Here is a 27,670-nt window from a genome sequence, read left to right as displayed (position 1 = left end):
CCAGGTCAAGGTCAAAGGTCAAGGTCAAGGTCATCCAAGATGGCCGCCGTGACGTCACAATCCAATATGGCGGACCGACAATCACAATCCACACCCAGAACCCGTGTCCCCGGAAATACTTCCCTATACTACTCACAGGCTTAGCCAGGAGGTGCCGATCGCCATCTTAGTTAGTGACGTCACGGCGGCCATCTTGGATGACCTTGATCTTTTGTATTAACCCTTAACCTTGACCCCGGCTATATTTTATGACCTTGAACCGAACGCCATCTTGAATTATAATGTCACATCCACTATTCTGTCTTATAGATCCCTACGCCATTTAATTTTCTATAACTTTTCGCCATTTTGAATTCTGGCGTCGTGGCCACCATTTTTTTAGCTAGAAATTTTCGCCAACTTGGATTCTGAATTCAAGGCCGCCAATTTTTGTTCGTCTGCTAGAGGTCACCATCTTGGAATATGATGCCACAACCGCCATTGCGTCTGATGTCACAACAGCCATATTGGAGTCTATGACATTTTTAAAAAATTTCAGAACCTTAAGATATCAGATTCAACCATTTTGTATTATGATGCCATATATGCCATATTGAAAGTCCATAACTACTATCCAAAAATTATGAAAATAATAAAATTTATAAAATGTATTTTATTACAATTTTAATAACATTTTAATAAATAAACGTACTTACATCGTACAACTTGTAGTCCTAGAATCGAACCTGATGATATCATTTCATTAAAAAGGCAATGGGTGGTTCCTCCACAGAAAGTACTGTCATTCTGACCCCACCACTAAGTCCAAGGACTATATTACACCAACCAGTTTGATATACTGACGGCCATATTGGATCCCCCATCTTAATTTCGTCTGCTAGAACTCGCTGCTGCCATTTGGATCTAATTTTTACACACTAGAGTGTAGTAAAGTAAATCACCAATTAGTCAGCTTCCTTACCATCTGCTATAGTAACGGTCATCTTGATCACCATATTTAAACTATGTAAATATCAACCGAAAAATTCAGAAAAATATCTAGAAATCGTCAATAAAAATCACTTATTAATATAACGATTGATTTGATCTATTATATTCCTTTGTTTGATCTTCGGTCGATGATAAAATTTTTATTTTAGGTAGACATTATTTATTTGATCAAATATCAGCTCGTTGTAATATTTTTTACCACAGAAGTCATAGTTCCTGGTTAAATTAAAAAATTTACAAACAGTATTTTTCTACATAAATTCCTCACTTCTACAAGACCAAGCAAACAAGCATTGTCTTCAATTCCACACGATTTTGTTACCAGTCTCTTTTACGTGTCTTGACATGTGTTTAAGATTATCTCTTCGCGGCAGTTTTTCACATATAAAATAATCTAACAAACAGTTTTCACAATATGTTGTGCAATAAATATTTTTATAGCTGTTTGAAAAAAAATATATATATTTTTTATAGAATAAGACCAATCAAAGAAAAGGTTATAATTTTTAAAACTTTATAGTGTTTAGTACCTACCAGTCAGATGGTATTTTAAGTGTTATCTTAAATTTAGGATAAAAGTAAAATGTCTTATTTTTACAGAGTTTAGACCCCAATAATGGAAAATCATACACTTATTTTATTTCCATGAATATTTAGATATTTGTTTGGATCAATAACCCAGATACGTACAAATATAGTCCATGTTTTTAGTTTTTTTTTAGTTTTAGTTGTCTTCTCTGGAGGTTTCTGCGGCGCCTCTTGCAGGCTTTGAGCGCGGCATGCCGGCTGGCTGGTGAGAGAGAAGTGGGGGGCACACACACATCCCTCCCCCTGTACACGCCCGCGGATGAAAGACTCCCCGCAAATTGGCTCCATCGCGCCTCTCCCATGATGCCGCGCGTCGCGCTAAGTGAATCTGCGTTAAGAGCCGGCCGCGTGACGCGTAAAGAGGTCCACCCCTCCGCCCCCTCCATTCTCCACCCACCCCTTCCTTCCTTCCTTCCCCTCTTCCCCCGCGAGGCCCCGTGGCTGCCGGGAAACATATCAGTACACGGACATTTATCAAGATGAAATTTTTATTTTAAATATTTGTGAAACTTTCTTTTTATAGTTAACAACGGAATGCATTTAAAACTGAAAGAAAATTATATTGATGAATTATTTATAATTTTTATGAATAGGGATATTTTAGAATTGCTTAGTTCATTTCTTAAATACTATTCTTAATGTTTCTTTATTCAAGATATCGCAGCCATTAATAAAGATCATCATAATGAAATTCTATGCTATAAAAATTAATAAAATTCTAACTAAAAATGAAAATTGTAGAACAATATTTTTTTGATTCCAATAAAACATTGCAAAGTAAAAAAAAAAAATATTGATTAAAGTTACACTGAGAAAAAGGTTTTTTTGAATCAAACAAATATTTGTTTATATATGGCGAAACAAATATTTACTTGGTGGAACAAATTATTTTGTTAGCTTAACCAAACTCGGTAAGAAACAAAAATTATTTGTTATACCTAACCAAATATACATTTGAGTTGACAACATCATTTTGTTGGGTCGACAGAATCTTTCCTACTACAAAATATTTGTTTGAATTAACAAAATATATTTATTTCGACACATACAAACACATATTTTATTGAGGCAAACAAACCTTTCTCTCAGTGTAAAAATTAATATTTTAACGAAAAATAAGGTAAACACTCAGACCGAACAGCTGTAAGACTCTTGGCCACGCTTTTTGAAATCGTGAACTTTCAGTACGAAACTACACTGTGTACCTTATCGCTTATCGGCTATCAAACATCTTGCCACTAACACAGATCGCGGCTGTAGTAGCGCTCGGTGGCAGGTTTGTGGCACAGCGCAGTAGGCACTTGCACAGTCGCGCACTTGCTCGCTAGCATACTTCCGCACTCGGATAAATCCACGTAATTACGTACACTTGCATTCCAACCTGCACGCACGGAAACTTGTTTCAAATAATTGTATACTTAAAAAAATAAAATAAAAATTGGTTGTCTGTAAAGTCGGTTTACGGACGAGTTTAACGTGACAACGTAATGACAAAACATTGATGAAACGCTTGCATACTTTTATGAATAAAATTGAATCATTTTTATTGAATTATCACTATTTTGTATGAATACAAAGAAGGAGTGAAATGAAATCTACAATTTAATTGATAAATTTACTTTTATTTGCTATCATTTATTAAAATATGTTTATTACTTTAACGAAGAGATTATTTCAACTATAACTTTTATACATGTTTGCTATTTAACTTCTTCCAATCTGTGCTATTCTGTTAAGGATAGGACGATGATATAAAAAGTAGGAAACGAATGGGAGTGTTTCAAGTTTAATGTGCCTCGAAAAAGTCAAATCGATGGTTGTTCCAATCGAGTGGAAGAGAGATAGATGAGGCGCAAGCGTACAATGAGCGTAATGGGACACAGCGTAACGGGACAATGTACGTTATAGGACACTTTTTCGTGCGTGCAGCCGGCGTTCATCGATTTATTAGACGTTGCCACGTCAAAAAGCTTATCACTACATTAAGGTTGTAAAATTATCTTGAAATTTCAGTAAATATAACAAGCATTCAATCGTGCTAAGTTTTTGCTATGCCACGTACGTATTTACATTTATATTATTTTTTTCATAACACATTTACGTCATATATTTTCATTAGGTTAAATGTGTTAATATTATCATTAAATTGATGTATGATTGATAACTCAGACGTAAGTCGGATAGGTGCATTCAGTCATGCCTGTAAACTATTATTTGACAGTCGCTCACGACGCCAGATCACTGAGGACTTAAGAGCACAGCACGTCACTTTCTAGCGCGAGTTGCAGATACGCCCTTTGTTTCCTGGTCGTTGTTGCTGCGACATGCTTCATTACAACTCGTCGAGACAAGAAGTTCCGGACACGTCAGACAATAATCAACATCTCGCAATACTCTTGTATCTTCCCTAAAAAAAAAAAAAAAAAAACAATCAAGCTTAACAGGGGAATTTAAATGCAATCGAAAGATAATATATATAGTAACTATCACTGAATACAATCTAATCCTGTAGCTTCTAAGGTGAAATCTATCATCATTTAAGGCGTTAATACTTGGAGAATTGCATCATTGTTTTAAAGAATTTCCTGTCAGAGCATACGTTTATATAAACACAGTCTTTTATGCACGATGTCATGAGAAGTGGATAAACTTGACAGCACAGTTCATTAAAACTGAGGAAGGAACATTTTTGGTTGTAGGCTACAGCGTCTGCCTGGAGTGACTTCAGAAAATCCTGGAAAACTCAGAACCATTAAGGCCGGACCGGGGCTCAGAAAACAATACTTCTTGAATAAGAATGCGGCGAGTGTCTTACCACAGAGAAATTTTACAAATATTTAATTATATATTTTTGAGTACTAAGTAGGGTACCAACAAATTTGTAGCCCTTGATAGCAACCTTTAAAAATAATAACACACGTGAGCGAGTCATTTAGTGCTCGCCAGAAATGTGCGACATCCAACCTCGAAAACGAGCAAATTCGTGTGTTCTCACGTTGCAAACACACTTATAATACGAAACTTGGACACGAAATTTAACGAAGACTTCTTCAAAATATTTCCAAGCGAGATAAATATACGAAAATTGTGTTTTCAACTAAATTTCTTAAAGCGAATCATACATAGTTTCCGCACCCACCACTAGATTACGTAGCAGGAGCATCTACATCAACTATTGAATAGTTTTCATTTTAAAATGTATAATAAAATAACTCAGATAAAAGCGAAAAAAAAAAAAAAGACTGGAAAAATACTGAACTCCGACTTCAAACCTGATTTCAAAAAGGAATTCTACTAAAATAATACTTCTCTCGTTAAAAATTCATTAAACAGTAAATATTATAAAGTTTCACTTTGTCTTTGTGAACTTTGGTTCATCGCGCTATCCGCCAAGATGACAGCACCGTGGTCAATCACTTCCGAATATGCAACTTCTGTTCCATTCTCGAAAAAAAAAAAAAAACTACTACCAAACTCCATATACCAAGAACTGATGTGTTACACAAAAAGGGGGGGCGGGGAACTGTATACTAAAAAAAAAAAAAACATAACTTTGACGATAAACGATTTAAAAATTTCCCAAACTACTACGTTCGTATTTCCGCGGTTTATAGTTATCACAATGTATTGATAATGCAGCGTGTAATTTTGATTGTTTGGAAAAGTTGAAACAATTTCGGAAAATTGAATAAGAAGAATGAGAATAATGTCATGATGCGAGACTCAGAAAAAAAATGTACTTTGGAGGAAGGAAGTGATATATTCATAAGGAAGATTTTTTTTTTTTTGTAAATAGTCACCTAAGCCCTCTATGGCCGTGCTTAAACGAGGCCCGGGCGGGTTGATATTAAACATTTGCCTGCAGCATGAAAGTAAAAAAGCCTCGACCGGAATTACCTCACTTCTCGCGGCGAACACGAGATACAGCGGCCTGCCTTTGCCTCTGCCCTATCTCCTATCTCCTATCTCCTTTCAAACTTCTCGCAGCTGGCCTCAGGCGCCCTGGCCGTAAACCCGCGCGAAGGGTTATTAGGGCTTGCTTCATGAAACTCCAGTAAAAAAAAAAAAAAATTGTTGCACCGCATCACTTTCGGATCGGTTTCCACGCCGTGGCAGTTCACTCGAACCGGAGTTCAACGTGACGTGTCTTCATCCTACCGCACGACGCCAACCTCTGGCGTTTTAAAAAAAAAAAAATTGGTTGTCTGTAAAGTCGGTTTACGGACGATAGTTTAACGTGACAACGACATCACAAAACATTTTGTGAAATGATTGCATACCTTTATGAATAAAATTGAATCATTTTTATTGAATTATCACTATTTTGTATGCATACAAAGAAGGAGTTAAATGAAATCTACAATTTAATTGATAAATTTACTTTTATTTGCACTCATTAATTCAAATATGTTTATTACTTTAACGAAGAGATTATTTTAACTATAACTCTTATACATGTTTGCTATTTAACTTCTTCCAATTTGTGTTATTCTGTTAAGGATAGGAAAAGTAGGAAACGAATGGGAGTGTTTCAAGTTTAATGTGCCTCGAAAAAGTCAAATCGATAGTTGTTCCAATCGAGTGGAAGAGAGATAGATGCGACGCAGGCGTACAATGGCCGTAACGGGACACAGCGTAACGGGACACAGCGTAACGGGACAATGTGCGTAATGGGTCACTTTTTCGTTCGTGCAGCCGGTGTTCGTCGATTTATTAGACGTTGTCACGTCAAAAATATTTATTTGTTGTTATTTATTTCGTTAGAACTAGACCAGAAACCCAATGTCACCTTAAAAGTTTATTTAGATGTATATATTTTAATGTTCACGATAACAGCCATGATTCTGTACAAATAACTTCTAGACTAATACATAAAATAAAAACGGAAAATCTCGGTGGGGTTCAAAAATATGGTAGAAATAAGATTTTTGTACAACAAAAAAATCGCTGTGATTTCAGTAGTGTTTAAAATATTGCATATTTTGGAATTATTTGGCTTCGTAGGAGACGTACCAAAAAAACATTTATCTGAACCTGTTTCTTTACGACGTGATAACGTCTTATAAATCGATGAACGCCGGCTGCACGCACGAAAAAGCATGACTCATTGTCACGTTCCGCCTGAGCCAAGCGTGCAAGAACCGGCCAACCACCGTCTGAGAAAATCTTCTATAATATCAAACAGGTTAAGGCGGGCTTTTTTTTTCTATTTGTTCGTGATTATATTCAAACAAATTATTTAAATTAAATTTGAAAAAAACTGTAAATAATATTTGAAAATTAAAAAGTAGGCCATTTTTCATCAATGTTTTCTTATGACGTTATCACGTAAAATTATCGTCCGTAAAACGACTTTACAGACAACCTCCCCTTTTTTTTGGTACGGTACGGACACCCACCAGGATTGGCAGCTTGCAGGATAAGCAACTGTTGCGTGCAATATGAAATTGCCGTGGATCAAAACGTTCGCAATCTTATAAACGTCGTCATAAACGGCGACGTGCTTCCTTCAGCTTGTACCAAGCGCACGCAATTTTACGCAATTTTATAATTAAGTGCCCATTAAACTTTGTTGAGGAGCAGCGCAGTTTACTACAGTTTCTGCTCTTCGTTAGTTTAGTTCGTGATTTATTAAACTTTACGTAACTACCGCCGAACACAACAACTTCGAGGAATATATATATATATATATATATTTTTTTATTTGGGAACCGTTTTAATGTTATTTTTCTTCAAATGCGAGTTGGTTAAAAGTTATGACTTATTTTAGGGAATTTATTGGCCTTCTGAATTGCATTTCTCTTTTTTGGAGTTAACTTTTAATATTCATACTTCAGATAGTGGTGTTAAATATTTGTCTCCCTCAGGTTAATATTAATAGTTAGCTTTTGTGAAAGTTTGAGACTGCCTTTATTAATCATTTTATTTAATTTTGTGATATTTAAAGTTCAGACATTTTTGTTTAAAATATTTTTTTTTGTTTAATTTCTTTTTCGCATTAGCATCACGTCCAGTAAGCTTTCTGTTCGACCAGTAAGCTCTCTGTTCGACCATTAAGCTTTATGTTCAACCATTCAGCTTTCTGTTCGACCATTAAGCTTTCTGTTCAACCATTAAGCTGTTCGACCACTTCCCTCCGCTGATTCGCACGAGAGCTGCGTGTCTGCAGCTTTGTACCACGAGCATCGGCCCATGATTTATCTTAGCAGCAGGCCCTAAAGAGGGACTAGGCCTCACTATCTTTCAGTTTCAATTACTTTTACACAGCTTGCAATTAAGCTTCCGAGCTATTTTCAAAGTGAAACTTCTTTGCTGAAGGGGCTACAATTTTCGAGCGTTATGAAAAATTCCGATCGCATGAGGGGAATAATAGTTAGATCCGTGGTGGGGGAACATAATGTGGAGGAGACGGCAGGGGAGAGGTAGAAATGACGCAGGTTACTTGCACAGTTGCAAACAATTACTCGCATACTTAACACTTGCATACTTTCACATTCACATACTTGCGCAACCAGAATAATTTAGCTCTCGTGTGTGTGTGTGTATATATATATATATATATATATATATATATAGGCTATATGAATATTGGCCTCAGAAAAAGATAATTATTTCCACTATTTAATAATATAATACACAATATGTTTCACTTCGGTCGCGCACGGACTCCATGCACACAATTTTTTGAAGTGACAACGTCTAATAAATCGATGAAAGCCGGCTGCACGCACTAAAAAGAATCACTAATTGTCCCGTTACGCACATTGTTCCGTTACGCTTTGTTCCGTTACGCTCATTGTACGCTTGCGCTGCATATATCTCTCTTCCACTTGATTGGAACAACCATGGATTTGACTTTTTAGAGGCACATTAAACTTGAAACACTCCCATTCGTTTCCTACTTTTCCTATCATCGTCCTATCCTTAACAGAATAACACAGATTGGAAGAAGTTAAATAGCAAACATGTATAAAAGTTATAGTTAAAATAATCTCTTCGTTAAAGTAATAAACATATTTGAATTAATGAGTGTAAATAAAAGTAAATTTATCAATTAAATTGTAGATTTTATTCCACTCCTTCTTTGTATCCATACAAAATAGTGATAATTCAATAAAAATGATTCAATTTTATTCCTTAAAAAAGTATGCAAACATTTAATCAATGTTTTGTAATGACGTTGTCACGTTAAACTATCGTCCGTAAACCGACTTTACAGACAACCAATATTTTTTTTTTTTGACAAGTCATAGGATTTCGTTTTTGCTATTTGTTGAAGTCAGCACCTGTGAACTGGTGTGACTGTCATGGCAGTTGTAGCCGCCCGAGTGAAGTAATAAGTTATTTCCTAACGGTGCTTAGAAGACTGGAGCCTGTTAGTGACTATGTGGTTGCAACAAGGTATGGAAGGTCTGGGTGAAATGATTTACGCCTTGACATGCGGAAAATTGGGATGAATAGTTATGAGAATTGTATAAAAAAAATGTGGAAACATCCGCGATGTCGCTGCCTAATCCTCCTCAACACAAGGACCGAGTGCTTGTAGTTGCTATGGTGTATGTTAGTGTCCCAGCGGTAGATGGGACAGGCGGTCCCTACTGGGCGAGTTCTTGTGTTGGAGTGTTGGTAGTAGTGCTGGCCTCACTTCCATTCGTCAGAATAAATTCTCAGATCGAAGGGAAACATATTTGCAAGTTGCGATGAAGAAAATAAATATAGCCTTTAACTAGGGGCATGCAGATTTCGCGATAAGTTTTCGAGACTAGATGAAAGTTAAAACACTGTAGCACCGTCTGAGTTTCGTGATTGGGTGAGTTTCTCCCAGGTACACGTCGATTGTCACAACGCCAATCGCAGTGATTCAGTGCGGAAGCAAACGCGTCCTGAGTGGCTCGGTCAGATAAGGCAACGACTTCTCTCGCAGACGGCCGCCAATAACAAGGAAGAATTTGCTGTTGCGGGTGTGTCTTGTTGCAGTCTAATAAGTGTTCAGATCTTTTCGCGAAAAATACCTGTCCCTACCTTTAACTAATAAATTTTGGTTTCAGGAGAAAATATTTTATACAAACAAAACAAACGTTTTTATTTTGTGTTTATTGATGGCATGCGAAGTTGTTTCTAAGATTTTTCTACGTAATGATTCTTGTTTAAGATTTATCATAAATATTTAATTGTGTTGAAATGCCAATAATTTCTTCCTCTAATAATATATTTTTTTGTAAGTGTTTTGGGTTTTGGATGAGGCTCAAATCGGCCAGACATTGCAGGTTTTCGTTCTAATTTTACGCAAGGATTTGCTGATAATGAAAACGTTATTTCATTAGTTTTTATATGACAATTTTTTTTTAGGTCATAACCATTCACTGAAATCGTGTCATGACAGCGACAAGTTAATAAAAACTATAGAAACGCTTATTTGTACGTATTATACTTTATTCTCTCAATTTCAATATACGAGTTCATGTTTAATTAAATAATGTGTACCAGCCTCAGAATTTACATAAGCCCAAAATATACGAAAAAAATATGTACTTTGAAAATACTTTGCAGCTAAATTTGTTCAATCAGTCTCAATTTCTATATGTACACACTAACAAATCTGTGACTAGAATCAATATATGTACCACTTTAGATCCATTATGATTATATAAATTCGAAAGTTTAGTTGTAAATAACTTCCTATTTCTCATCCATATCTGTGCTTGTGCAGTGGCATGTTGTGCTTCATTTTGGCTTTTCCTAAATGTTTTAAATTACGCAATATTTGGGGTACAAATTTTAGAGTGATAGTCGCGTTAATAGTATAAAATAAACTCCAACTGATTTTTTTGTTTACAAAGTAAGGTGTTTAAGTTAAAATATAATTAAGTTTTTATTGTAAATTGAATAAAAATATAAAAATATTTTATAAAAAAATTTCAACGATTACAATGATTCTTAAAATTTGTTTATATCTTAATGTGAACTAATTAAGCAATGGATACGCAAAAAATTTTAAATTAACTTCAAAAATTTTATTTTTAGTATGAAACCATTGAAAATATTAATTATAATTTTCTTACCTGTAAAAACTGTTTATATAAAAGTAACCAATTTCGTGGCAGGAATAACTATGAACTGTAACTTATCAATACGTTTAGAAAAATCAACAGTTTTATGGGTTTTTATGGGTTGCAAACAATGTAATATAAGAGTTATATTTATAAGTTAAATGTACTTTTTTGTAACTACAAAAAAATGTTACTTAGACTGAAATATCTTTCTTTTTTAACTTTGTACCTTAAAGAGTTTTAAAACAATTGTGAGATTATAACATCACATAGAAAAAAGTGTTAAACCAAATACTTGCAAAAATATCTAAAAAAAAAAATTAATGGGAAAAACTCTTATGATCACAGTTTTCCAGCTTGAAATTCGATTGTTTTCCAGCAAGCAAGGCTTTAATCAGATTAGCATTTATCAGCGCCCGTCATTTAAGCGGTCATGTAAACCAACATGCTCTTATAAGGTTTTCAAAAGGAAAAAAAAAGAAATAGTGGGTGTTTTTAACGCTTTGTATGAATAATCATCCAAAAAAAAATATATTTTTTTAACAATGATAATATTTTTATGAGTTGGATAAATATATTTTCGTTAGATGTTTTCAATAAAAGTATTTTATCTGTAAGAAAGCAATGAAAATAAATTTTAATAATACGTTCAGTCTTTTCGAAAACATAATTTCAATTTTCGTGAAATGCTATATTTTGAACAAAATAACTCATAAAGCGTTTTTCGTTTTGTATTTTTCTTTTCAACTAGCGCTGAAATTCTGTTGCGTTAAAGATCGGAGCATATTCGTTATGCTATTTCAAAGTCTTTTATAATTTATGTTAATAGCCTGACAGTGAAGATACTTCTAATTATTGTAAACTGAGAAATAAAGGTTAATATAAGTAGTTAATATTTCCTACAATTATGCACAACCTTTAATAAAGTAACAAGAAAATGCAGAATTTGAAGATACCACATTGTTCTTACAACAGCCAAAAATGGATAAGTACTGGGTGTGAGAAAATATAATATTACTTAATCTTCCCAGAATATTTTGAATATATTAAAACGTATGTTTCATTATAAAACTAGGTTGTGTGTTGGAATGTGATAGGAGAAACAGTTTTGAACGTGGCGAGAAACGAGAATAAAAACTACTTTATGCCTTTAGAAACTGTTAACCCTTACAGAACGTTTTGGGATGTACGGCCATATGCTTCAGTAAAAGCTGAACAACGAAACACCATTGCCTGTCATAGAGGTTGAAAATGCTCCCAGGCGCATTACGTAGAGAGTCGGCAGTTGAATGAACCTGAGACACGAACGAATACGTTAGAAGCGCGGACTGGTACGTTGGGCCCCTGAGGTGCGGTAACACAGAGCAGTCAAGTGGGGGCGATGTGTGGAGAACCAGCACACACCTCCCAGTCTGTCCTCCGAGGCCAACACATCGCCCCCCGAAGCCGTGGGTCTAATGCCCCCTGACGTCATGAGAGAGGAGGACCTGAGACTGCGTGATCCTCCCAGGATACAAGCGCAGCCTCGCACATCGGGCTCCTGAGGTGCCGTCAAGTGGGGCGATGTGTGGAGAACCAGCACACCTCCCAGTCTGTCCTCCGAGGCCAACACATCGCCCACCGAAGCCGTGGGTCTAATGCCCCCTGACGTCATGAGAGAGGAGGACCTGAGACTGCGTGATCCTCCCAGGATACAAGCGCAGCCTCGCACATCGGGCTCCTGAGGTGCCGTCAAGTGGGGCGATGTGTGGAGAACCAGCAGGCCCAAAGGTCCGTCCAACACATCGCTAACAGAAACTGCGGGTCTTAATGCCCCATGGCATCCTGAAACAGATGTGCCGTCGAAACGTGCTTGGTGCCGTAAAGGCTATATGTTCTCTGGGAACCATGGGTGCAGGCTATCAATGAGACTTACTTAAATAATATCCTGTCCATTTGTTTTCAATCACAATCACATAATGACCTTTGGTTCTTGAAACAAAACACATTTGTTATTTACTGTAAGTGTAGGCCCGTAGTAAATTTCCTGAGAAATTATGGACATGCACCATCACGGAGTTGTGCGTGTTTTCTTCGCTGTACCTGATTGACCATTGTCAGTTATAGTCCTTAGTGGAATTTCCATGTTGGTATTGGTTTTTTTTTTTTGTATCACTCACTGACTAATTCCTTCCAGTATCGGATTTCTGTTTTATCATTTAAAAAGAAACAGTTTTATGTTTAAAATTCGCATTTAGGTAACATATTTCTCAGTCTCGATTCTCTTCGGAAACTCAACATTCCGCAGTGACGTATGTCCATAATTTGACAGGAACTTCTCTGGAAGTTTGGGCGTCGAGTTGTGCAGCTGGTGCATGAGGCGCTGTCGTCGCCGCTGTGCGAGCCGACCACTCCGCTGTCGCCGTTCATCCCTGCCTGCGCCGTTTACCTTTGGCGGGGCGTGCGGTCCCGAGGCTGCACAGTTGGTAATCCTGCGGGCGGGGCACTCGAGGAAGCGGCACCACTGCTCCGCGGTAGCTCGGGTCGCGCGCGAGAGGGGGCGAGGGGGGTCGCTCAGGAGGGGGAGACGCCTCGGCGCGCTCGGACACCCCCGCTGCTGGACCGCCGGCTCGCGACTACTGCAGGCGCCGGCTCCAGCGAACACCCGGGCAGCTTCCCCCCCGCCGCTCCTTGAGGCAGGAGCGCGCTCGGGCGTGTCCGCCGGGGCTCGGGCGCCCTCGGGTCCCCTCCGCGCGCTGCCCGGCCGGCCGCCGCCCCTCCCCTCCTTGGAGCCGGGCGCGCTCGGGTGGTTCCGCCGGGGCTCGGGAAACCTCGGGTCCCCTCCGCGCGCTGCCCGGGGCGCGCTCGGGCGTCTCCGCCGGGACTCGGGCGCCCTCGGGTCCCCTCCAGGGGTACCGCGAGGGTAGCGCCGCGCGCGATCGATGCGTCGGTTGCCCCTCGCCGCCCCCGCGAGGAGTGTCGCCCCTTACCCCCCTCCGTGCCCGACTGTCCATCCCCTCCCCGGCTCCAGAGCCCGCCACCGCACTCACACATGACTCCACTGCCTGCCGCGTGGGCGACTGGTCTCATCTGCCGGCTCTTCCTTTCTCCGCACGACGGGGTTTTTAGCGTTAACCGGCATTCTCTCTGATGCGAGAGTCGGCGTTTCATCTACCTTAGCTTCCTTAAACTTACCTTTATTTTCAGGAAAATGAGGCGAACTTGTGTTTATTATCTCAGTTAATAAAGGAGACGAAATAACCTAAAAAAAAAGTTTTCTTGAATCTCTCATTTATTGAAATGATGTAAAATAATAATTAACACCTTCTCCGTTGTAATGGATTAGCAAAATACTAGAAATATGCAAATATTTTTCACATTAAAAATAGCAAATTTACTAAACAATTTTTTGATGCAAATATTTTGCAAAGACATTTACAAATGTAACAAAAAAATTCAAACATTGAGAGAATAATTAAAAACATCTGAGTATTTTATTAATCGCCAGTGATGTGTAACATCAAACTTCGGTAACGAGGAAATTATGTGTTCTCGTGTTCCTCGGACATAAATAACGCCGAGCGTGATAAATATATATGACAGTTGTGTTTTCAAATACATTTCTTGAAGCGAATTAGACTTAGTTTTCACATCAGCCACTATAATTTGCTGCATGATTAAATACGTGAACTTTCGAATCATTCAATTTGCAGTGCACAATTTTAAACTATATTATGAAAAGACTATGTTAAAAGTACAAAAGAATTTGAAGGGAAAAAATACCCACTAAACTCCTGCTCTTGACCTGATTTTCGACAAGGAATTTTATTAAAATACTCGCCTTCTTTTTAAAATTCCTTAAACAGTTAATACTATAGAGTTTCCTTTTGTATTTGTGAACTTTAATTCGCGCCATTTGTCTCAGATGGTAACACCGTATTGTAACATTTCTACACATCAAAAATTTTACAAGTTTCAACAGGGCTTGAACACCAGGTAGGAGGAGGGGGGAGGTATCTCCACCAGTAAGTAAACTTATACCTACTAGATACATTATTTAAATATAACACAATTTGTTCTCCTCCATCCTTTCATCAGCAAATCAGAATAGTTTGCATGTCCCCGAGTTATAAAAATGTAAAAATGATAAATTTTCAAACATTTGGTACATTCCTATTTTTTTTTAAATAAAAATAGAATGTGTGCGTTATAATTAAACTGTTTCGTATACAAAATGAAAGGACCGTGTACTTAGGTAGACACGGTAATTTTAATACTAATATAGCATTACTATAATAAATGTACCTGTACATTAAAATATATATATATTATAGCACTTTATATATATTTGTATATTTGGTTGCACTTAAACGACATAAATCAGTCTGTAAATACTTCCTACACACAAACCTTAACCTTGTTGAACTGACTCAAAATTTAAGATTTATCAGTAAATATTTCATTATGAAATTCTTTTATTTTTCATGGCATTGAATATATACATGCATGTCGGCTAAAAATTGGTTGTGTTTCTACATTTTGATGAACGCTGCACTATCTCTACATTTCAAAGTTAGCTTTGGGTTATAATACCAGGATTCTAACATTTTTTTTAATTTTTTTATTTATTCTTTTTATGTTTATTAATCATAACATAAACTATTAAACGATAGTTGTACTATTATAAAGTTTTATTTTTAATACATGTACGAGTTGCGAATTCTGCAATGTTCACGAAAGAAATATGTATGGATGCATCACGCGGGTCCTACATCATTTCGAGATATCCGAGACTTACACAGATGGCAGCACCGTGGTTACACATTTCCGTTATAATCGACTTCCGTTTCATTCAGGACATTACTCCTACAAAGTGTAATATTTCAAGAGCTAGAATGTTACACATTAAGAATTTTAAGTGATATTATTTTAATTACGATATTTAAAATGAATATCAATTTTTTCTCGTAAATTTATAACACTTTATGTATTTATAATATAATTTTGTTTTGTTTTCTTTAGTATGGAAACTGCATTCTTCATGAACAGAAACCCGAGAAAATCCTCAGATTTGCATAATTCTATTAAAATAACTATTATATAACAGGTTAAATTATAATTTAGTAAATTATTCTTAGAAATAGTCTTACTTTACAGTCTATACTTATGTTGTGTTTCAGTTTAAAATGTGATTGATAACGTTTGTTGACTTGTACTATATATACTTTGGATAAAATTTAATTCAACGTCATGAGCGTTCGTTGCATTATTTAATAACAGGATGGCTTCACTACACTCATTTTATATTTTATCAGGAAGCATTTCTCACAATTGTTACAATGAGGCTACCTATATTGATTCTATAACGAGCAATTATTCACTCATTTTAATAAGATTATTAATATCAATAGCAAGCTAGGGACGATTTCTTAACCGTTTCACTTTAAAGAAAAATAAGTATAAATTGAGCAACTCTACCTGTTTGTGATTATTTGGAAGCCATGTAAACAACCACGAGAATCCGTCGAAAATTTTATAAAGAGACCCTTTGAAATTTAATTAAAATGATCTTTCTATTTATATAAGTTTAAATTATTATTAAGCCCTTACGAAAAGAAAGATATATATCATAGTAAAAATTATATTCCTTTACTGTCACAAATATTCTTCTAGAGTGGTTATGAAAGGTTTTTTTTTTTTTTCAAATTTTCACTACGTCACATTTTGAACGATAATGGTAACCGACAATGTGAGGTTTAGTTGTAATAAAAGCATTCTTAATACGTAAATTATTACTGTATGATAAAATTATATCTTAAAATTAGAGAACCGTAAATTTCACGGATTCGTGTGATCTCAGGGTATAATTCATAGTCATAGGTGTGCTCAATCCATGTTTTCTTTCCTATGGTTGATTTCTTAGCGAGAACATTTTTATCCTTTCTGATTGGCTTTGTCTGGTTCTTTCACTTATCTTCTAGCTGGGTATGTTTGGCTCACGGTCGTAGAGGGGGCGTGTTCAAATAACTGCGGTCTTATCATGAACACAGTGCGAGAGAGTGAATTTTTTTTTTAATTATGACTTGCGAATAACTGAATGCGCAAAATTTCCGTAAAAATTTTGGTTTTTGACAGGCCAGAAACTTTTCAAAGCACTTGATTTGTTGATACTTGTTCGGAAGTGATTAATAAATATTATTGGCGTTAATGTAAATTATTTTACCGTGCTGAAGAAAGACTTGCTCACATAAATCTCTTGAACACGCGTGTTGAAAGCCAAAAGTATCGAAGTTATGGAGAATTGGCTTTTTGACAGCTCGATAACATTCAGACCCGCTGGGAAGGCGCGCTCGGCATTATTCTCTTTGAGCCGACGAGCCGTTGTTGTGGGAACAGCGGTTGTATCGACGATCAGAATATTGCATTTCGGGAAACGCGCGACGCGCAATGTCTTTGTAGGCCTGTAGGGGTTTCGTTCCAGAACCGTTTTAGATAGCGCGGTTATCTTTGAGCTCTTAAATTTCCTTGCTCATACTATGTCAAGCCTTACATCGTTCGATATTTAAATTCCTTAACGGCATTGTCATATCGCGAATATTTCTTACAGAACACTTTATCTTGTTTTATCGTGGATACATCATTAATAATATCCAAAACATTTCCTCACAAATCTATTTAAATAGTTATTACTGTAATAATTATGTGGGTTGTATTAACAAGTGTCAAAATAGTTAGCAATGTTATGTAAATTTTTTCAGTACAGTTAACAGAATGTTATGATCAATAGATTATGTAGCCATTTGTAATTAACCATGTATACTTAAACACGAAACATTTTTTTTAAAGGTTATTAAACATGACAAATATAACATGATTGTCTTAGGTTTATGAGAAATTTCCTTAAGTGTTGAAGTTCATTATACCATAAAAAGGTCTTGAAAGTGACGCAAAAATTATTGCGTTTGATTTAAAAATACAATTTAGGTAAGTTATTGAAAGTGACTGCTTTAGAAATAACAAGGGTTATTTTGCTTGTTTATTAATATAGTTATATTAGCGATGTTTATATTGAAGTTGTGTTAAATTGTTTTCATTGTTATAAAATAAATTTAGGATTATCTTTTATGACTTGTGGCCTACTTTGTAAATGATGAACCTTTTTTCATGTTTAATGTGCCAATATATTTTTACTCATTTTACAAGCATTTGAACTTTTCGTCGCAATATCAAGTTCAGTGGCGATAAAATATAACTCTATCCAGGCAGTTTATTTATCAAACCATGGTAAAAACACTTCACAATGAACCAATAATTGTAAACAGGAAACGTTATCCAAGCAAATGATTTAAAAAAAAACAATCACATAATGGTGAGACAGAAAAGAAAAAATGAACATTTTCACGGTAAGTGAATAGAAAAGTGAAATTCTCTGTAAATGGTAGAAAATAACAAAAGAATATGTTAAATGAATAGATAATTAACTACACGATAAATTTGTTTTCACTGATACTAGTGGAACGTTTTCGCTACCCAAGAAAAACTTATTAAAATTTTTGGGAACATTAAAAACCCTTATGAACACAAGTTTTTTTAAAATTGTATAAATATTGCTTTTTTTGTATAAGTTAGTTTTTAATTGCTTCATGCCGTTGGTTTCAAAATATGACTCAACTTTGAAGCATACATGGTTTTTCATTCCTATAATAATAAATATTTTTGTGTTAAATTTTAAACGTGCGCAAAAGTTATAATTCTTTTAATGGATTAATCTAAACTATTTTTCAAACAACAATTACAAATATTATAAAAAATTATTTACGTTAGTCTTATAACAGAAAATATTTTACAGCACAGTTTACACACACACACACACACACACACACACACACACACATATATATATATATATATATATAATGTTCATATTCCTACAAGCTGGATTATCCGGTACTGCATGGGCTAAAAGCCGATTAAAAGAAAATAAATAAATATTATTTAGAGAGATTTATACAAAAAAGTGATGATTTGTGTCCAAATTTTAAACTTTTTTTAGATGGAGAATTGGAGTAGTTTATTTTTTTTTCCCGAAATCAGATGTAGACAGTAATATTCATCTTATTTTCAATGTTGAGTATTCAAAATTTCATCATTAAGTACCACAAATCTTTTTTAAGAGGTGGGAATGTAGGATGGGGTGGTTAATTGAAGTAACTTGACTTCTGGGTTGAAGCCCCGTCCAAGGTGAATATATATCACCAACGTTTCAGTTGACATTGCAGTCGCTATCATCAGGGTAGAGTTACCTACTGAGGTTATTATAAGTTATTCTGCCTTTAATACTCTCGTTTGAGAGGAGTATTTCCCGATTGGCTGCAGCTGTGGGCCAATCACAGCCTTCCTTGCTTCTGGTCGCATGTTGGTTTGGTAAATCGGAGCTGGACTTCTGTGATTGGCTGGGGGTTCTAGCAAATCAGTGCCCCCTTCTCTTCTGATTGGCTGGGCTGTTCGGCCAACCTGAGGCGACCCGTCGTTTGTTAGATGCAGAGCTAGTTTTTGAGGTTTTTTGAAGAGTGGATCACATATTTTGCTTGATTTTTATCCATCCCCTCTATTTATTTTCGATGGATGTTGTAATATTTCAACTGATTCTCGAATGTATCTTTCCTTGTATTGTCGGATTTTGGCTATAATGTGGAATTGGTCGACATCAATCCTGTGTCTGGTTTCCAAGGAGTGTTCTGCTAAAGCTGATCGTGTGTTTTCATGTTAATTGTTTTAGATATGTGTTTTGTCACCTTACAAACGTACAGCTATGCATACGTAACTACAGCACACACAATCCACAAATTTGACAATTTAACACTTAAAGGGGCTTTCACCACTCAGTGTTAAACAATGCTGGGAAACCTATATAGTATATGATGTCCATAATATTATGCCCCAGTTTCAATGGTATATTATAACCATTAAATTCAGACTATTTTGAACAAATCATAATAAAATTAAAGGAAACTAACCTATTTTTCCTCACAAAAGTTCAATATGTGCTCCTTTAGTTATAGGGCACTCATCCAACCTTAAGTCGAATTCTTCCCACACTTTTGTTAACACGTCCGGAGTATTGGAAGCAATAGCCTCTTCAATTCCGTGTCTCAACTCTGGCAAATCATTAGGTAGCGGCGGAACGTAGACACAGTTCTTTATAAAGCCCCAAATGGAAAAAAAGGCATGTTATGTCAGGTGAACGTGGAGGCCAGCGAAAAAGAGCCATGTCGTCTCGACCATTACGACCAATCCAACGGTCAGGGACTTAGACGTTTAACCAGTCTCGTGCAGATAAATTCCAATGGGTAAGGTGGAAATAACAGATCCACTCTTTGTAAATTTGCAGAACACAAAACGCTTTAAGATCAGGAGTCACCATTTTGCGTAGGTGGCGCTGCAAGTGAGGAAAAAAAAAACAAAGCAGTACTCACCAATGCGCTTGTAAAAAAACTGTTTGAGTTACTCTTTAATTGTGATCTTGAACCAACACACTACAACTCTTGCAGTTAGTACCATACAAATTTTATATCCGGGACATTTTATTTTTAGGAACATAATGTGTTGTTGCACGAACAGCCTACTTTGCGGAGAGGTAGTAGAAGTAAATAACTGCCACCGGTCGGAACCTTGTTGAGGGTTCTTTTTCTTTTTTTTAAATCCCTGGCGTACCTGGGGGATGAACTCGCTGACCTCCAACCCTCCATTCCTCTTCCGCCCGCCTGGCGCCGCAATCAAGGTCTGCCTGTCCCTGGCTGCTTGCCTCGCGGTGACCCAACCTCCCCACTTTGGGGACTGCCGCGCAACCAGCCACGCCGGGAAGCCTTCTTTTCACAGACGAGAGAGCCACACGACCGATCGTGCATCTTCGTTTTTTATTTTGTTCATTGTAAATAAATAATTACAACTTGCGGGGATACGAAATTCCTACACGTTTACGAGAAAATCGCCGTTTATTCATTAACATACATCTGTACATTGGTGCGGCCGACTGCATATATTTTTCGTTTGCCGTGTGTCCGTCAATGTTTTATTTTGGACAGCTCATTATAACTAATGGTAAATTAGGTTAGGTTAGCTACATTATAAATACTTTAAAACATTTTGGACGGTTGATTTGGTTAGGATAGCTACATTAAAGATACTGTGAAATCATGCAAACGGTTTCCTAGCGCTGGATAGCTACATATTAAAAAAGTTATTTGCTAAGCAACGATAAAATGATTTTTCAGTATTTTTTAATTTAGCTATACTTACCTAATATAACCAACCATTCACAATGTTTTAAAGTATTATATATAATGTAGCTAACCTATCCTAATCGACCGCAAAATTTAATGCCACACCGGTTTATACAATGAGATAGAACGGCGTATGACGTATGAGTAAGCTACATCCCAAATAAATACACCTGTTGTGGTACGGAAAAAAAAAAGCGAGCATGAACTTCAGGGAACTTCGGGTGTGGCTCTCTCGTCTGTGAAATGAAGGCTTCCACGCCGAGTACACTGCAGACCATAGAACAAGGAGGGAGATATAGAAGTGTGACTCTTGCAGTGGAAACTTAAACCATGTTTTGCGCGCTATCTGTTGGGTGAGCCCATAACTACCACCAACAAAAAAAACCGGACGTACGGGTTAAACCCAACATGTTAGGCTTACAATATTAATTTAACTACTTGACGACTAATGGTTTGATATCAGAGATTTAAACTGTGCGAAAAAAAAAATACTTAAATCTGTTTTGTTAAAAAAAAATTGGTTGTCTGTAAAGTCGGTTTACGGACGATAGTTTAACGTGACAACGTCATAAAAAAAAACATCGATGAAATGATTGCATACTTTTATGAATAAAATTGAATCATTTTTATTGAATTATCACTATTTTGTATGGATACAAAGAAGGAGTGAAATGAAAACTACAATTTAATTGATATATTTACTTTTATTTGCATTCATTAATTTAAATATTTTTATTACTTTAACGAACAGATTAATTTAACCATAACTTTTGTACATGTTTGCTATTTAACTTCTTCCAATCTGTGTTATTCTGTTAAGGATAGGACGATGATAGGAAAAGTAGGAAACGAATGGGAGTGCTTCAAGTTTAATGTGCCTCGAAAAAGTCAAATCGATGGTTTTTCCAATCGAGTGGAAGAGAGATAGATGCGGCGCAAGCGTACAATGAGCGTAACGGGACAATGTGCTTAACGGGACACTTTTTCGTGCGTGCAGCCGGCGTTCATCGATTTATTAGACGTTGTCACGTCAAAAACGTGTTATATGTTATTTACATGTTATATGTAAATTAGTAGGAGATTAAAATTTTCTGGTATGCTACACCACAAAATATGTGGTTAACAAAATATAGTGCATTAAGTTTCACTGGTTTGTTTGCCTGGTATTACCTCATGCGATACTTCTCACAATCAGTGAAGCTATGTTAGTAATGAATTATGAAAGCTGCACTCTAGCGGGTGGGCTCGGAACTACTTCAAATGACTAGGTCTCAGTCCCGGCAAGTAGAGTTTCTCCGCCGTGCCGCAGACCGACACCGTACAGCGACAAGGTTTACGGTGGAATATGTCTTTAAATTGGCTTCCACAGTGGCAGGCAATCCAAAATTTAAACACACCACTGGATAGCTAAAGGATCGAAGAATTCGTTGCGCTAAGTGAGGACTGTGACGCACTGCAAGGCAACTGAGTTTCCGAGGACTATCCTTGTAAAAAGTACAAATTACTGGACAATTGGCTAGAGACCCTCTGTGCAACATGTGGGGCTCATGCTGAAGTATTCTGATTGCACAACCAAAGATACTTCACGACGCTGTGTCTCCGTTGTTGCAGAAATATTGTTAATTCATTACACATGCGTGGAATTATAGTCAGTTGAAATAAGGAAGGTTTGATTTGGACAACTTGTTTCTGTACATAAATTTTAAAATCTTTGTTGCACAAGTAATATTCAAAACAATATTTTATCTCTTGAAATGTAATTATTTATGAATTTTGATTTCAATTAAAACGGACAGTCTACTTATATTTCCTCTGAAATTAAAGTTTTCGAAGAAAAGAAGATGGTGCTTCCCAGCTGTAAAATATTTCGCCAGAAACTTTAGTCATAATATCATGAAATTAAGTCGAGGAATATGAAACCTGCTTACGTCAGGATATTAATCCCTTCTGCCAGCTCTTGGATTTCATATCGAACTATTCTCTCTCTCTCCCCCTCCCGCCCCCTTCCCACCACTCTATTGGGAGGAGATCCAGGCCTGTTGAAAGTTTTTGTGATTCTCGAATCGCTTCTCCGCCAATATTCTTTCCTTCCTCCTTACTTCTTTCTTTTTTTGTCCTGCTCGAAGGCTTGATAATTATGGCGTAGGAGATCGGGGTGGAAGGCCCAGGAACTGATAAAAGAAGACTACAGCCTAGGCGCTTCGCTCGATGAACTCTGAAACGGTTTCTTTTTACATTTTCCAGAGCTCGGGGAGAAAAAACGTGTCCATGGAGACAACGGAGGACTCATTAGAAGAGAAGGAGGCAGGACAGCAGTGGGTGACGCAGACTCTGAGAGCAGAGGGGACAAAAAAAATTTCCTTTCAATTGATTTTTCGTGAACGGGACGGAATTGTATTTTGATGTACAGTTCTCCAGTTGTTTTTATAACATGCTTGTTTGTTGCACGACTTCATCAATCTCTCGCGAATCCAGTACAAAAAATTAAATTAAGGAGAATTTATGAAACGCTTTTAAAGTTTGTATGCATAAATCAACACAGCTGTGTTGAATTCAAACGCGGAAAACAAAAGCAATACGAAATATTTATTGAAAATCAAATGTTTAAAAAATACATTTAGAAATAAAATTCAGCAAAAAACATAACATAAATTTTTTTTTTTTTTTTTTTTTTTTTTTTTTTTTTTTTTTTTTTTAGCAAAAACCAAAATGTAATGCATTGGAAATTTAGTTAGTCCTTACGAAACATACTTTTTAGTTAAAGTTTACCAAAAGCAAGTGGACTGGGGAAACGTTATCACAAATCTGCAAGAGTTCAATTTAAGAACTTTTCTATATATAAATGTAGAATGCAATAAAGTTGTTTCAAAATCTTTCAAATCATATTCTGTTTCCTTTGATCTTTATTAAATTTTTTTCGTGGCATACCTTTCGGTAACAGCTTTCAAACAGGTCAAGTAAATTATATATGCCTAATTGTTAAGCGATTGTGGTTATGTTTCTGTTTGTGTTTAGGCCTATCACTTAAAACATTTTTTGACGATCTCAGCGTATTTGGCAAAATATGTCAAAACTTTCAATGCAACGTTTCATGTATGTACATTTTATTAATTCTATTGAAATTGCAGTCTTTATTAAACAAATTCTGTTTTAAATTCTCATATCATTACAGGACACTTAACAAGCGAATTTATAATATCTAACAAATTTAACAGCTTAAAATAATTAACTATCTCTTATCTGTGGTGCCGAGTGTTTGCAGCTGTATTGTGGTTGAAATAAAACTTCTGTATTACTATTCTGAACAATTGAAATGTAGTTAAAATTAACATTGGGAAATTTAATATTGTTTTCATGTCCTATTTTTGTCTAATTTAACCAATGGAAAGAAATCATTATCAATTACAACAAAAAAGAATAAGTTGTAGGTACTACTCATAAGCACAAAAGCTACTTTTCCAATAGAAATATAAAAATAAAAATAAATTTTCGTTCAGAACTTAAGAAAAAATTACTTATTTTTTAAAACTATATGATAAAAAAATTTGTAGTTAAATTGTTTCCTTTGTTTCATGCAAATGTTTTCCGCTTCGGTAAAATATGGTTGATAAGAAAATAATTAACCTAGACGCTGCCTTAGTATAAAACCGTGCTCTGGTATCGTTTGTAATCCGTTTATTTCTACATTACGGGCACCACAAATTCATTATTTAACACTTATGTACACTTTTCGCGAGAGCGGATTATATAAAAGTGTTCCAAAAAAAACAACTTTTACCTTATTTTTCAGGTAATTGTTTGTCATGACTTTACTAAAATAAAAACAATATTACCTATAACAAGGTTTTTACTACAAAGTTTAAAGTGGAAAGAGGTGAACCACTCTGTTTATAGATCAACATGTGTTCGCAGGTTTATGATCTCGATCATTTTTTTTTTTTTTCCCCAGTTCGTTGCTTATCTCAGATAAGCTTTCCAAAATGCTTTACAAATAGTTATCTTAAATTATAATTACAAGGCCACATTAATAACCCCGTTATCATTTAAAGAAAAGTTACGAATGTAATGATTATTTTTATTTTTTAATAACATTTTAGGTGTCATTAAATGTTGTTAGCAAAAAACACGTAAAGAAAGAATTTATACTTTCAGGCTGTTCCAGAACTCAACTCAAGCCAATAACAATTCATTGTAGGGTTAATAACTGTTCTGAATAATTACAGAATTGTTTTAATATTTAAATTTCTGGTATTTTATAAGACCTTGAATATTCTAACCCTGCACATAATTATAATAAACTGTGACAACACTTTTTTTTTCTACGCAATAAGATAGAATCCTTCTATTCACTACTATAAAAAAAAAACACGAAAAATGCTATAATTTTGAAGAAAAAAAATTTTTGCATGAGTTTTGGGGTAAAACGTTTAATCACTTAGTTTTAACCATTCATCCTGTAAAAAAATTACTTTAATAGCTAAGCAAATTATTTTAAAAAAATAATCATTCTTACTTAAGAAAATATCTTCTTTGTAAACATAATTTTTTATAGTATGATTAGTAAATGTTGTACGATTAAAATTTTTGCCGCATAAGTCGTTCAAAGAATTTCTTTCCCAAATATATAGTAGGTATTATTTTACTTTTTTCGATAATGCATAAATAAATTTGTGTATGTATAATTAAATAATTTTTCGCAAGTGACGATTTTAAAAATGTTAAAAAATTATGTATAGAAAATAATTAACAACCATTTTCTAAATTTCTTTTTCTGTATTAGGATCGTAATTGTTTTTGCCATCAATTTTACTCGGCATGTTTTTGTCATGTATATCTCCTTTGTGTGTGTGTGTGTGTGTAAATAAGTGTTTGATTAGAGGGGAAGGAGGAAATAATGTGATGCATGATGCAACGATGGTATAGGTATAGACATACAACAGAAAAATAAATTTATCGAAGCCTTTTTATTTAATTGTAAAATTAAATTATATTTTTACTTAAGAACGTTTAAAAAAATTTATTAAGAGGCCACTCCAGTGTTTCAGGGGCACTACGCAACCAGCGTTAACCTCATAAGATTCAATGCTATTTTCATTTTGCTTATAACTTATTAACTAATATAGTTTTCGAAATGATGCTTGCTTGATATGTAAGACAACGATGCTCTTATCAAAGCACCTTTCTTCAAAAACGTGCATAAATTATGGTTCAAACCTAGACAATACACTTATGCATATTAGTAAAGATTAGTATAAAACCGTAATTTATGCACGTTTTTGAAGAAAGAGGCTTTGATAAGAGCATCGTTGTCTTACATATCAAGCAAGCATCATTTCGAAATCTATATTAGTTAATAAGTTATAAGCAAAATGAAAATAGCATTGAATCTTATGAGGTTAACGCGGGTTGCGTAGTGCCCCTGAAACACTGGAGTGGCCTCTTAACTAGAGCTGTTCTTCCATGTTGTTGTTTTTTTTTTTTAACCCAACGATGGACAAAATATGGTTGGTTTAGTACGTGAAAAATTTATTCTGTTTGATTTTATGGCAGAGCAAAAATATTACCTACCTTGGCGCCCAAATCTCAGAAAACTAATGAATCGAATTATTGTAGTTTTCTGCGCTTTCAATTTATATGTGGCCTCCGCTATGGGTAAGTAAAAGCAGTCCAAAAACATTGATGGCACTAGATATTATGGGCGTTTTAAGCGTTCCAACAGGTGTACTCGAACATAAATTTTATTTGTAAAAAATATATATTTTAATAATATTTGCCTTTGTAACATAAATTATGATTAGACAAAAGACAATAAATAAGAGTTTTCTAATTTTTAATTTATTCATTAGCAGTGAATTTTGTTAAATTTAATGCTTCATATTTTTTGAAAATTTTGTTTCCCCGTCCTTGAAAATGTATCACGTATTAAGTTATTATGTAAATGGATAAAGAACCATTAACTGCATTGGTTTTGCTGAATAAATTGAATTATAAAACTTTACGATGAACACTATTTTATTGTTTTATTATACTCTGTTGTTACTCTTGGTAATGTTAGGGAGCAGAAGTAAATTGGTTTTCAAGATGGAAGCTACCTCAACGATTTATCCAAAGTGTTCGAATAGTACGTTCGTTTTCTTTGTTTTGATGGTGCTTTATGTCGCAAGGTTATGCACATAAGCTTGAGTTGTATTTACATCAAATATGTAAATGGCATATTTATCATTTATTACCGATAATTGTATTCAAAAAAATTATCAACTAAAAATACTTATAGTTCTATATTTATTTGCGTTTAAAAAGTATTTTTTTGGAAATATTTATTTTTGTTTGTAAAAGAAAAGATCTTTATCATAAAATTTAGTAAGTAACTTATCAAACACCAGCCCAGAAAATAATATAATATTTTTTTTTAATTATATGCATATAGTACTTGAATTTTTAAACATGTATATCCGACAGATTGTGACCACACTAGCAAAAAAGGGAGAGTGCGCATTCTGATGAACGTAAACACGATCATTGTTTGCTAGCTCAAACAGATATCAACGCAGTCGTACGTAAGTTACTGCTGTGTAGGTGTTGTCACCGTCAAATTTATGGGTACAGTTATTTCATTGCAACCATCGCCCGCGCAACATGACGAGAGAATCGCTATCCAAAGCAAACCAGCAAGAACAAAACTGGTCCAATGTTCGACCTTCGTCTGTCAAAATAGAATACATATTGTGTCCGATGTATATTAGTGTCTGCGCGGTAGCCATTCGTGGCCTTGTTAAATAT

The sequence above is a fragment of the Bacillus rossius genome, chromosome 14 (assembly GCF_032445375.1).
Source record: "Bacillus rossius redtenbacheri isolate Brsri chromosome 14, Brsri_v3, whole genome shotgun sequence".
NCBI classification, from domain to species: Eukaryota; Metazoa; Arthropoda; class Insecta; order Phasmatodea; family Bacillidae; genus Bacillus; species Bacillus rossius.
This window is presented reverse-complemented; position numbering follows the sequence as displayed.